Consider the following 13,008-nt stretch of genomic DNA (forward strand, 5'->3'; position numbering starts at 1 on the left):
TCTCTTGCAGTTTGTCCTCGGTTGACCCCAATTTTGGCCTAAAATTACTGGACTATATGTCTGTAGCTGAGTCCCAGTTCAGGGTCTGCATCCTTTGAAGGCCACATCTGAAGGCCAGTTTTCTTGTGTCCTCGCCGTCGCTTCTTACAATGAGGAGCATTAGCTGTAGCATTAGCTGTGGCATTAGCTGTATCATTAGCTGTGGCATTAGCTGTATCATTAGCTGTGGCATTAGCTGTGGCATTAGCTGTAGCTGTGATCTCCGTCCCTCCTCCTCCTCCTCCTCTGCGCTCCATCTCTCCGGCCTGTTGGCAGCGCTCTCCTCCTCCTCCTCCTCCTCCTCCTCCTCCTCCCGCCGCTCGGTGGCTGTCTCCCGGCTTGGGACGCGGGTCACCGTCGGTAAAGACTTGCTGAACAAAGAAATAAAAGAAGGTCTGACGGGAATCTAACTACCAACCGATAAATCGAAGCCGCTCGCGAGAAAAGCCGTTAAGATTTTTTAAAAACCAACCGTTCGGCTCGTGCTGCCTTTACAGCCGCCTCGGAAACTCCACAACCTGAAGCGGCTGATAGTTTGTGTAGACAGCACGTCACACTCACTTGTATTTTGTGCTGTATGGATGTTTTGTTTTTTGTTTTTTTAATGTGAACATATAAACATTTTTATTTAAAAAAATAAATAATAGAAATAACTAAGAAATCAGGTCCAGGATCACCAATCTGAGCTTCAAATATGTGATTTAAATAATTTTGTTTGGTTTTATGTTTTGTTGCAATTTTTCTGTTTTTTTTTTTTTTTTTTTTTGGTTGCTGTTTTCTTTTTCTTCTCTTTTTTTCTTTTGCTAATTTTCCAGTTATTTCTTGTAAAGTTTAACTAATGTCTGGCCAGCTAAATTACTAATTTTGTGCTCTTTTTCGTGATACTTTTGTGAATATTTTCAATATAGCATATAACGGTTTTGGTAATAAAGTTTCTCCATCAGCATCCTGGGGATTTTTATTATAATTTTTGTAATATCATTTTAAATATGTCTTTATTTTTTTTTGAAGGTTTAACTATTTTTTCCCCTTTTGTTATCTATTCAATGGGGATGTTCTGCAGTAATGTTTTGCTATTTTTTAAAAACTATTTTCTTCCTAATTTCTAGGCCATTTTTTCATAATTTCCTCATCACCTTTTTCCCTACATCACATGTGTCAAATTGGTGCCATGGAGAGCAAAGAGGCTGCAGGTTTTCATTCCAACCAAAAACTCCACCAGGTGAGTTCACTGATCACCTCACCTTCAAGAAAAGAGGAGGAACCAATCAGTGAACTCCTGGTGGAGTTTTTGGTTGGAATGAAAACCTGCAGCCTCTTCATACCAGTTTGACACTCCTGCCTGCTGGGTTTGAAAGAAATCCAGTGAATTTGCTCAGGAGCAAATACCAGAGGAGCAATCCCCAGCCCAGTCCTCATGACCCCCTGTCCTGTCCTGTCCTGTCCTGTCCTGTCCTGTCCTGTCCTGTCCTTCAGGTTTTGGTTCCAGCTCTGCTCTTGCACACCTGACCCAGTTAAGGTCCACATACCTTCATGCACACCCTACACAGGTACATCTGTATCAACCAATCAGCATGCAGCCCTTAAATGGACCAGGTGTGAAAGAGCAGAGCTGAAACATAAGCAGGACAGGACAGAGGGTCCTGGGGGACAGAGGGTCCTGGAGGACAGGGGGTCCTGGAGGATTGGGCTGGAGCGCAGTTTGGTTATTTTTCTGGTTGTAGTTCCTGTCCAGTCCAGCAGGTGGCGACAGAGAGCTGCCGTCTCACTGCAGGGCGCGAGCCTGGCAAATCCAATCTGCCCCATCAAGGCTCCCAGCTTTCATTTCTTCATTACTTTGCCCTGTATGCGGCGTAGCCTCTGAAATTGGCCAAATGGGATATTATCTTTTAAGGATTTGGTATGAAAAGACTTAGCGTGGAGGATCGTATTCCTGTCTGTTTGTTTCCTGAAAATGGACGTATGGAGATCCCCAGTGTCAGTCTTGGTGATGTTCACATCCAAAAAGTTTAGACTGGTTTTACTATAGTCAAGAGAGAGCTTGATGTGTGCATTGGTTCCATTCAGATATTAATGAAATTACCTGAATAATGAAACTAACTAACCCTCACCCTAACCTTAAAATAATGATGAATAACCCTAACCCTAACCCTAAAATAATGATGAATAACCCTAACCCTAAAATAATGATGAATAACCCTAACCCTAACCTGTATTAGAGATTCTCTGACTAAGCTAGTTCTCATGCAACTCAAATCACCACCTGCAGCAGCAGCACAGGTGTCATTTATTGAAACGCCAATTACCATAGACATTCGTAACAGGCATTTCCGGTTTTAAAACAATTTCAAAATAAGAGTATATACACAATTGAGAGCACTTAGTACACGAATGTCAACACAAAGGGGCTGAAAGACAGAAGGTCAGTTATGTCAGTGTGTCAGGAGGAGGCTTGTAAAGATTCAGGTTAGCTAAAGCTGATCAGTATTGACAATATAACAGATCATGACAAGAAAAATAAAGGAACTGGTTTGTGCTGATTCTGTTGTTCAGACAGTTGTCATTTTTTGAACTAGATGGTGAATCCTAAAACAAATGATAGGACTTGATACAGCTGAGTTTAAATGTCTTCACTGGGATAGAACACTACAGTGCTGCTGTGATGTATCTGATGCAGCATCCAATCAATAACTGATATCCAATAAGGATATCATTTAAAATTCAAATGTCATGTTTTTATGTGTGGTTTGACTGCTGTATGTTTGAAATCTCCTTAACACAAAGTTGATGTCATTCAGGAGTGAGGATGGAGAGAAAGAAGAGAGTCAGAGAGAGGAAGAATGAGGGCAGACAGGAAGGCCACAGGTTGCTCTGATATCAGGTGGAAGTGCAGGAACAGCCACTTGATGCTCCTGAAATGTGTCTGCACAGCCTCAGAAAGCAGCTCGTTGTTCTCCTGCACACAGAGGACAGGATGGATCACAGTTTGCTTTCAGTGCTCAACATGAAAATCCTCCTGTTGGCCCTTCGCACAATTAACACGTTCCTCCCTTCCTCCACCAGGTGGAGTCTCATCCCTCTGAGCACATGAAGCCCTAATAACTACAGGCTGAACATGTGAATGTCTGGATCTTTACCACAACTCTTATTGTTCATTGCACTTTTATGTCTTCTCATGCAGATTTTTCTCTCCCTGCTGGTTTCCCCAACACACAGAGAACACTGAGAACACACATATTTTTGACTTCCTGTTGTCGCTCCTCCCGCTGAGGAGCCCAAAGTGAAAGCAAACATTTGTCCTGTGACTCCGCCATCAGCGTCTCCGGTAAGACTGCAGATTCTCCATTTTGCTGCAAACTGTCAGACTGCAGCCTGAGAAAAAAGCTGTGTGTGTGTGTGTGTGTGTGTGTGTGTGTGTGTGTGTGTGTGTGTGTGTGTGTGTGTGTGTGTGTGTGTGTGTGTGTGTGTGACCCCGTTCACACCTGGAAGCGGTCAGCTGATTCCGAAACAGGGCGCGTGTTTATTTCTGGATTTTAGGATCAAATGTTTGATGTCGCTCTCATGTTTCAGGTGTTGGTCGAGATTCGTGTTTCCCCGTCAGGTGTCAACATAATGTCAACATCAATGTTAATTCCTTACTTTGACACTAAATGAGGAAGTGACGGCGGCGCACAGCAAACAGGGGCCGCACGCCATTTGTCTTTCCTGCCGCTCCTCTCCCTTCAAAATCAACAGTTTAAAGGTAAAATAATGATGAGAATTATAATGAGAAGAAGAACAAGGGAGATTATTATAAAAATAAAAATGTAACACTGTTTTTTTATTGCATCAATGGATCTTGCCCAGACATTTCCCAAATCCATAGTTTCATATCTGCTGACTTCCATGTGACTCATGGAAAGCTTGTTGTCCTGAATGAGCCGCTGTGTTTGTGTCAAGGTGTCGGCTCGGCTATGGAGCCATTTGGGAGAAGAATGAAGGGGCTCCCTGCCTCTGAAAGCTCTCTGTCTGGGGAACATGACAGCCAGACCAAAGCTAAGAGGTGAGATGAGGATCTCTGACTGTCCATGACTGTTCTCCATCTCAGAGCTCAGCAGGCAAATCAGCACAGCAGCATTATTCACAGGAGAAGCTCTGTGTGTGCTTACATCATATTTTATTTCTATGTTTTAATGTCAAGTTATTATTTTCTTAGTGTGTCACTAAGAAAGTAAAGCAGATCCCTTCAGTGTGTTCATGATGTTTCTATCAGGATCCAGCAGGAGAGACCAGACTCCCCTGGACCTGGACCTGAGCCCAGCTGTGTGTCCATGAAGAGTGACCACTCTATGGATAAACCTATTGGGTTCAGAGGCAGCTGCCTCTCTGAGCATGATGGGTAATTATTTCAAATTGATGATAAATCAGATGTTTTTCTGTCATCAGATTCATGAGATCCAGAATTGGTTTGATCCTTCAGACTCTGTTGACTGAGTTTCCTCTTTCAAAACATCACATCCAATAACCGTGTGTGTGTGTGTGTGTGTGTGTGTGTGTGTGTGTGTGTGTCCTCCACAGAGTCCAGCAGCAGAGCTCAGAGGTTCCCAGTGCTCAGTCTGCCCAGCAGCATCAAACAGACCTGGCCTCCATATTTAAGGTGTGGAAATGTCCAACAACATAGCGACTGAAAAACAGCCATTCTGCTCTGAATCGTCTCCGTGCTGCTCTCTTCACATCTTTCAGGCTGGATTACAGCAACAAGGATTCATTTAATCTGAGATTAGTTCCAGTCAGAGTCAGCGTTGGAAATGAAGGATGTCCCGTTGTCCTGGGGACGATAAAAACAGCAGCGGGGACACAAATCTACAGTGTCTGGGACAGGAGAGAAACTCACCATCACAAATGAAATGACTCTAAAAGAAGTGAAATGTGTCAGTGTGCCTACTGGTGATGAAGGCAGAGCGTCACTGGGAGGCTGTGTCCACATGGTTTGTGTCAGTCACTCTGTCCACAGGGATTAAAAGCTGGTGTCTCTCACTGCTTCTACAGCGCTCAGCTTTTCTTCCATCGGCTCGCTGCCACTTGGCTTTGTAAAATATCTGATGTGAGCTGAGCTGCCTGCAGAACTGGCTGCTTTAGACAAGAATACGCTCACAAGGCTGAATGCAAAATGCTTCCATGTTGGATCTCCAACACGAGCTGTTTGCAGAAATCAGCCGCTTCACACGGGCAGCTGTGCACCTCCGTCCACGGCCCAGAGGTTCGACTCTGTGATGCAGAGAAGGCAGGAAAAAGTGGCAAAGCAGCAGCACAAGAAGAGGACTGATGCTGAAAGACAGTGTGTGTGTACATTTCCATCGGCGTCCACCAATCAGAGACAGGTTTGCATTTGCACTGCAGTTTGTGATGCATTTACTGATCCAGCAGTCAGAAATACAGAAAAAACAGTCACTCAGCCAGTCAGCAACAGAATATTGAAAAGTGACTGTGGCCAAACACCTCGGGTGATTTCATGTTTTTATTCAGATCTCAGTGCAGTGAACAAGCAGAACGTCCATGTTGGACCAGAGTGAGTCAGTAAAGTGATGACTTACTGAAATAAAGTTATTAAACCATATGTACTGTGTACAATGAAAAAAGATCTTTAATTTTGGACAGTGGTTGTTCAGTCTGGGACAGCTGAAGGCAGAATTCGGGACAGCTTCCGGACACTGAGGGAAAAACGTCATTTTGAGCCCTGGGAGTTTAGCAAAGCCCGCTTTAAAAAGAGCAGATCAGATTTCAAAGGAAGCAGAGCTCTGCTGCTCAATTCAAAACTGATCCTGATTCAGTTGGTCCAAGTTTACAGATTTCAACTTTCAGTTGACAGTTCAGTGAAGATGCTCACTGGGAAAACAGAGGAACAAGTGATCACATGAAGGTTGAGGACTAAAAGCAGACGGACTCACATGCTGTCAGAAGCCAGGAAGCAGAAAGAGAGAAAGCAGTTTGTCTGTTTCCTCTGACAGGGGAACCAGTTTGCTGTGGCTCGCTAACAAGCAGTGAGCTGCTCATCGTGGCTCCACAGACGTTCAAACTTCTCCTCCTCTTCTGAGAAACAGGTTGGGCTGAAGAAATGCAGCAGGGCGGACAAATCCTGCAAGAGAAAAGAAAACACAATCATTAGAAAAAAGAGACTTTCTGACTGACAGGACAGTCTGTCTCTGTCTTTGAATAACTCCATCATTTTGCTCCAAAATGCAGACATTTTCAAAGTTAAAGCCCCTCAAGTGTAAATTAAAGTTCAAACCAGATCATAGTTAAAGGTCGGTGCAAACCGTGATGTAACTGGGTTTAAAAATGAATCCTCGTTGGTGCAGCCCAGCCTCAGGCTCTTTGACCTGCATTTGATTTTGTGTTTTGTGTCCAAAATTGAATATGGAAGTTTAATTCTTTTATTTTTGTGTTGCAGCTGCTGGAGGAGAACATGGTCACCTTTGTGAAGAAGGAGCTGAAAAACCTGCAGAGGTCTCTGAGGCCAGATTACCCAGAATGCTTAGAGAGGCAGAGGGAGGATGAGGAGGAAGAGCAGAGGAGGAGCAGGGAGTTTTTTCTGCAGATCACACTGCACTTCCTGAGGAGGATGAAGCAGGAGGAGCTGGCTGAGCGTCTGTGGAGCAGTAAGGGGGAAAAAAATTAAATTTAAATAAAAAAAATCTTAGTTTTATTCTTTTTGCTTCATGATTTTTCTTCTTTGGCTGTGCACTCGACGTCCAGCTCTCCTAAACTCTGAGAAACTTTTAAATTCTCTTCCTCATTTCTCACAAACTCCCACTCGTTCCCGAAAAATGTCAATTAGCAGCCGAGTGAAACAGCCAATGAGATCAAAGCAGCTGTGATGCGTCAGGCTGTTGCTTGATGACAGATTATTTCAGCCTCTGAGTTTTCCTCCCGGCCAGCAGGGGGCGGCTCGTCCTCCTCCTGCCTGCCGGTGAAAAGCAGCTTCCTGTTTTCCCGTCTCGTCCCGCCGGCTTCCCCAGGACAGCGGTGGCGCTCCGGCTGAGGCAGCGCTGTGTTGTTTGTTCAACTGTGAACTTTATTCTCCCCAAATCCTGATCGGGACGTGCAGCTCTTCGTTTGTTCCTGCAGTCTGTTGTTTGGCAGCGGCTGCTTTGTGTTGTCGTCCTCTGATAGGTCATGTTTACAGAGGTGTTGTCATGGCAACGCCTTGACCAATCAGGACGGACAGCCGTTTTAGCTCCTCCTAAAACTTCCTGGAGCAGGGCCCAAATCAGCTTCCAGGACCTTTAACCTGGAACCATGTTGTTGCCATAGAAACGATTGCAGAACTCGTAAAACAGCCTTCAGGTCTCGGCACACCTCGCTACGTTCTGACAGTCGAACAGGACCAATAGGTCCATTTACCAGGAAATATTCACATTTCTCATATGTAATACAACATCGTTTTGTTGATGTTTTTGTTGTTTGTTCATTCAGAAACTGCGGCTGCAGCGTGCCAACGTGAACTCAGATCTAAGCTGAAGAAGAAGTGTGAGTGTGTGTTTGAGGGGATTGCTAAAGCAGGAAACCCAACACTTCTGAATCAGATCTACACAGAGCTGTACATCACAGAGGGAGGGAGTGGAGAGCTCAATGAGGAACATGAGGTCAGGTGGATTGAAACAGCATCCAGGAAACCAGACACACCAGAAACACCAATCACATGTGAGGACATCTTTAAACCTTCACCTGGAAGAGATGGACCAATCAGGACAGTGATGACGAAGGGAGTGGCTGGCATTGGGAAAACAGTCTTAACACAGAAGTTCACTCTGGACTGGGCTGAACACGAAGCCAACCAGCATGTCCACTTCACATTTCCATTCACTTTCAGAGAGCTGAATCTGCTGAGAGGGAAAAAGTTGAGCTTGGTGGAACTTGTTCATCACTTCTTCACTGAGACCAAAGAAGCAGGAATCAGCAGGTTTGAGCCGTTCCAGGTTGTGTTGATCTTTGACGGTCTGGACGAGTGTCGACTTCCTCTGGACTTCAACAACAACCAGATCCTGACTGATGTTACAGAGTCCACCTCAGTGGACGTTCTGCTGACAAACCTCATCAAGGGGAACCTGCTTCCCTCTGCTCGCCTCTGGATAACCACACGACCCGCAGCAGCCAATCAGATCACTCCTGAGTGCGTTGGCATGGTGACAGAGGTGAGGGGCTTCACTGACCCACAGAAGGAGGAATACTTCAGGAAGAGATTCAGAGATGAGGAGCAGGCCAGCAGAATCATCTCCCACATCAAGACGTCCCGAAGCCTCCACATCATGTGCCACATCCCAGTCTTCTGCTGGATCACTGCTACAGTTCTGGAGGACGTGTTGAAGACCAGTGAGGGAGGTGACCTGCCCAAGACCCTGACTGAGATGTACATCCACTTCCTGCTGGTTCAGTCCAAAGTGCAGAACGTCAAGTATCATGGGAGAGCTGGGACAGATCCAGTCTGGACTCCAGAGACCAGGGAGATGATCCTGTCTCTGGGAAAACTGGCTTTTGAGCAGCTGGAGAAAGGCAACCTGATCTTCTATGAAGCAGACCTGGCAGAGTGTGGCATTGATATCAGAGAAGCCTCAGTGTACTCAGGAGTGTTCACACAGATCTTTAAAGAGGAGCGTGGGCTGTACCAGGACAAGGTTTTCTGCTTCGTCCATCTGAGCCTTCAGGAGTTTCTGGCTGCTCTTTATGTCTTTGTGACCTTCATCAACTCTGGAGTCAATCTGCTGTCAGAGGAACAGTCAACCTCCTCCAAGAAATCTGAGCTACACCTCCTCCAGAGTGCTGTGGACAAGGCCTTACAGAGTCCAAATGGACACCTGGACTTGTTCCTGCGCTTCCTCCTGGGTCTTTCACTGCCAACCAATCAGACTCTCCTACGAGGCCTGATGACACAGACAGGAAGTAGCTCACAGACCAATCAGGAAACAGTCCAGTTCATCAAGAAGAAGATCCAGGACAGTCCCTCTCCAGAGAGAAGCATCAACCTGTTCCACTGTCTGAATGAGCTGAATGACCATTCTCTAGTGGAGGAGATCCAACAGTACCTCAGATCAGGACGTCTCTCCAGAGAAAAACTGTCCCCTGCTCAGTGGTCAGCTCTGGGCTTCATCTTACTGTCATCGGAAGAAGATCTGGAGGTGTTTGACCTGAAGAAATACTCTGCTTCAGAGGAGGCTCTTCTGAGGCTGCTGCCAGTGGTCAAAGCCTCCAGGAAATCTGTGTATGTTCATTTAGAATTGGATATATTCAATACTTTAACTTTGGTGAACTATAGGTGAATTTTATTACATGAGCAAAAAAGCTGATATTTTCAGATTTACCTTGTTCTTCACTAATTCCTCCTCAGGCTGAGTGGCTGTAATCTGTCAGAGAGAAGCTGTGCAGCTCTGGCCTCAGTTCTCAGCTCCCAGTCCTCTAGTCTGAGAGAGCTGGACCTGAGTAACAACCAGCTGCAGGATTCAGGAGTGAAGCGTCTCTCTGCTGGACTGGAGAGTCCACACTCCAGACTGGAGGCTCTCAGGTCAGGATCAGAGAACTCAAGAGCTTTCAAACTGGACTAAATGAAAACACAAAGCCCATCACACATTTGAATATTTGTCTGAATGAACCCAGCTAATTTCAGATTAGTGAGCTGCTGAAATAATCCAACATGTATGTGTATCAGACTGTGTTGTTGTGTTTGGTGTGTCCATGTGCAGGCTGTCAGGCTGTCTGCTCACACAGGAAGGCTGTGCTTCTCTGGCCTCAGCTCTGAGCTCCAACCCCTCCCATCTGAGAGAGCTGGACCTGAGCTACAATCATCCAGGAGACTCAGGAGTGAAGCTGCTCTCTGCTGGACTGGAGGATCCAACCTGGAGACTGGAGGCTCTCAGGTATGGAGAGACACACACAATGGGCTCTAGTTTCGCAGACCTGGCGAGGCGCTGCGCTAACTGGGTGTGGCCAAGTGGATTTTGCAAGTTTGGCACGCCGTGCGCCTTGGCGCAACTACTGCGCCGTTCCTCCTACCGGCGCAAGGGAGGAGAGAAGGCGTGGAGTGGGTTTGACACAGCCGATTCACTTTAAACCAATAAAATGAGCCCCTGTCCTCGCCTTTAAAATGCGCTGCGCGAATGCGTATTGGAAGTCTACACATTTGACATGGATGAAGAGAGCAGCCGCATCACACACTCTGAACAGTGATGAGGCCAGTCTTGGCTGCTGCAATGTTGCTGGAGCTACCTGCCATCCATCTATCCACTCATCCATCTAACCACCCATCCATCCATCCATGCATCTATCCTTAAATTCGTCTTCCTGAGTCCCCTGTCTTTCCATTACCTGCCTGCCTCGCATCTCTCTTTTTTCCAGCTCTGTCACCGTCTGTTAAAGTTATTGATTTTTACGAGCAAATATAAATTTTACTGTGAAGCCCCCATTTTCAATGAATGTTTTTACCTCAAAGGATAATCCTCACCATATTCATATAAATAGCCTACATGTTTGTTTTGCAACTTTTGACTCCATCACTTACTGATGCAACAACACACTAGAGATTAAAACAAAATCCGGTTCATGAAAGCTTTTACATTCGCTGTTCTAAACGCCCAGCGTCTGGCAAGGAACTGATGCCTTTTACATTTTCGATTTGTGTGGAATCAGGGATTCCATTAGAAAAAATTGGCACCGGACAACGTGACCGGCAGGTTTTCAATTTACCGGACAAATGTTTGAAATTCCGGTCAAATATTATCTGAATTGACTGAGCTTAAAATTATATGCAGGCTATATAAGAATGATATCAAGGCATGTCAATTTATAGCGTAATCTTTTTATTGAAAAGCAGGCTGTATCAAATAAAATTAGTGCCGTCAATTGACTCACGTGCGTAACGTCTAAAATAAATAAATAAATATTGCACAAGCCTGTGCTCTTTTAACATGAACGTTGCACACAATTGCAACTACAATTTGCAAACAAAAAAACGGGCTCATATCATTTTAATAACGCGGCGTGCTGCCAACTTGAAATCAAATAGATGCAATAAAAACTTAATTCAGCAGCTGAATTAAAATCAAAAGTCTCAAGTGTCTCTCTGCAACTTGCAATGCGCATCAGTCTTGTGACTTTGTTCTCCCCCAGGCGACTTCGCTGTGCTGTTTTGATCCGGTTCTGCAGAAAAAACCCCTCTCTCTCCCTCTGGTACACCGGAGCAGTCGCGGTTCCGCCTATGTTGCCGCTCTAGGCGAAATTACTGGCTTGCGCCCTTTCATGTTACAACTCCAACCGGGGCAGCATCAGTCTGCATCAGGCGAGCCGGCACTGGCCGGCATTAAGCCACTCACCTGTCAGATCCGGCAGACCAGACCGGGTGGGCGCGGTACCGGCCGGTGCAGCGGCCGGCCCGCCGGCCCGCCGGCCCGCCTGATGCCAACTGATGGTACTGATGGCATGTGCGACGATATAGTAGTCTTGAAAACTGGCGATTTTTTTTTTTCTCGTGCGCCCCCAAGTAGATTGTGCCCATAGCAAAAACCATCCCTGCACCGGAGACAGGGATCACGCAGTCTATTTTTTTTTTTTTTTAAATTATAAATAAAATTACGTGGAAATTGACTCTTTTAATAAAATTCAAATTGTGAATATTTTCACCGGACATTTAAAAATTACCGGACTTTGGCAGATTTTACCAGTCATAGTCCAGTGATTACCGGATAACGAAAACCCAGAGTGGAATATTTATACATATGGAAGAAGAACTATGAAGTTAACACGAGCTGCGCCAGACACCATGACTGGAAAAAAGACATCACAGTACTGGACACATTGTTTGACTGACAGGTGATCAGGTTGGGTTTTCATTACGCTGCCAAACGGTGCCAATCTCCTTTGATCTGACATCAGTTGTGACAGGACAGTCGATATGGAGATACATTTATGTGCTGATTGAGATAGTAGCATTGAATAGTGGTTTTTGTGGGTATTTATTGCATTGTTAATCTGTGAGGTTTTGGTGACGTGTGCGCACTGCCCGCCTGTCAGCCAAACTTCCGCTGCGCCAGCCCCGCTGCGCCTTGCGCCGAAAGTAGACGTGGTTTCAGGAGGCGAGCTCTTGGCGCACCTCGGCGAAGCCTTTTGGCACGAAACTGTCACTGCGCCAAGCCGAATCTGTCGGCACCTCCCCCTGCTGCGCCGCCACTCCCATCTCGGCGCACCTAGGTCTGGGAAACTTGGAAGCCCTTCGCCTCACGCGTTGCGCCTGTCGAAACTAGCTCTGCGCGGGGTGCGCCTCACTGCGCCACCCTGCGCTGCGCCGGGAAACTAGAGCCCAATGTCTTCTAGAGGCCTGAGGAATATTGTTTCATGTTGAATGGTGGATATGAGTGAGGTGCTCTGCTAAATCCTTCATAGGGAAGGTTATTTACTGCCCATGTTTCCATCCTCAAAGAGAATCTGCTGCTCTGACTCTGTTTCTTCCTCCAGGGTGGACCATGGTGGAGAGCAGAGGTTGAAACCAGGCCTGAGGAAGTGTAAGTGTGGATTTAGTTTGACTCCTGAACACAAAGCAGCAAACATTCAGCTGTTTAGGCGGTGCAGCTGCAGCTTCTGCTGTTTGGTCTCAGCTGCTTTTAATGTTGAACCAAACATCATTTAGTTGCTGCTCGAGAGCAAATCTCCCCCCTCCACCCCACCACCCTACCCTTGTGAGGATAAGCGGTTTGGAAAATGAATGAATGATTGAATGAATGAATGTATTATAATTGTAGCAGTACCCCGGAGTAAAACGACTGAGAGTCTCAACTGATGCGTAGTTCTCTTTATTAATCAAGCTCCAATTCATACGACACTGTGAAAACTGCATTGAAAAAGATATGCAAACATTTCACAAAATAGCGCACCCACAAATAGCACACCAAAAATATTATGTAAATAAATAAAATCGCTACGCTAAAATTTATACACATGTAGTCA

The 13,008-nt window shown here is 45.7% G+C and overlaps 1 long non-coding RNA gene across 1 annotated transcript; it reads left to right on the plus strand.

The window, feature by feature from the left end:
• The first annotated feature begins 3,255 nt into the window (after positions 1-3,255).
• LOC115374753 (uncharacterized) lies at positions 3,256-4,389 on the plus strand. Its single transcript, XR_003929657.1, has 4 exons — positions 3,256-3,364; positions 3,610-3,781; positions 3,979-4,081; positions 4,292-4,389. It is a non-coding gene; the product is annotated as an uncharacterized LOC115374753 (long non-coding RNA).
• The last annotated feature ends 8,619 nt before the right edge of the window (positions 4,390-13,008 follow it).

Source organism: Myripristis murdjan, chromosome 17, assembly GCF_902150065.1.
Source record: "Myripristis murdjan chromosome 17, fMyrMur1.1, whole genome shotgun sequence".
Taxonomy (NCBI): Eukaryota; Metazoa; Chordata; class Actinopteri; order Holocentriformes; family Holocentridae; genus Myripristis; species Myripristis murdjan.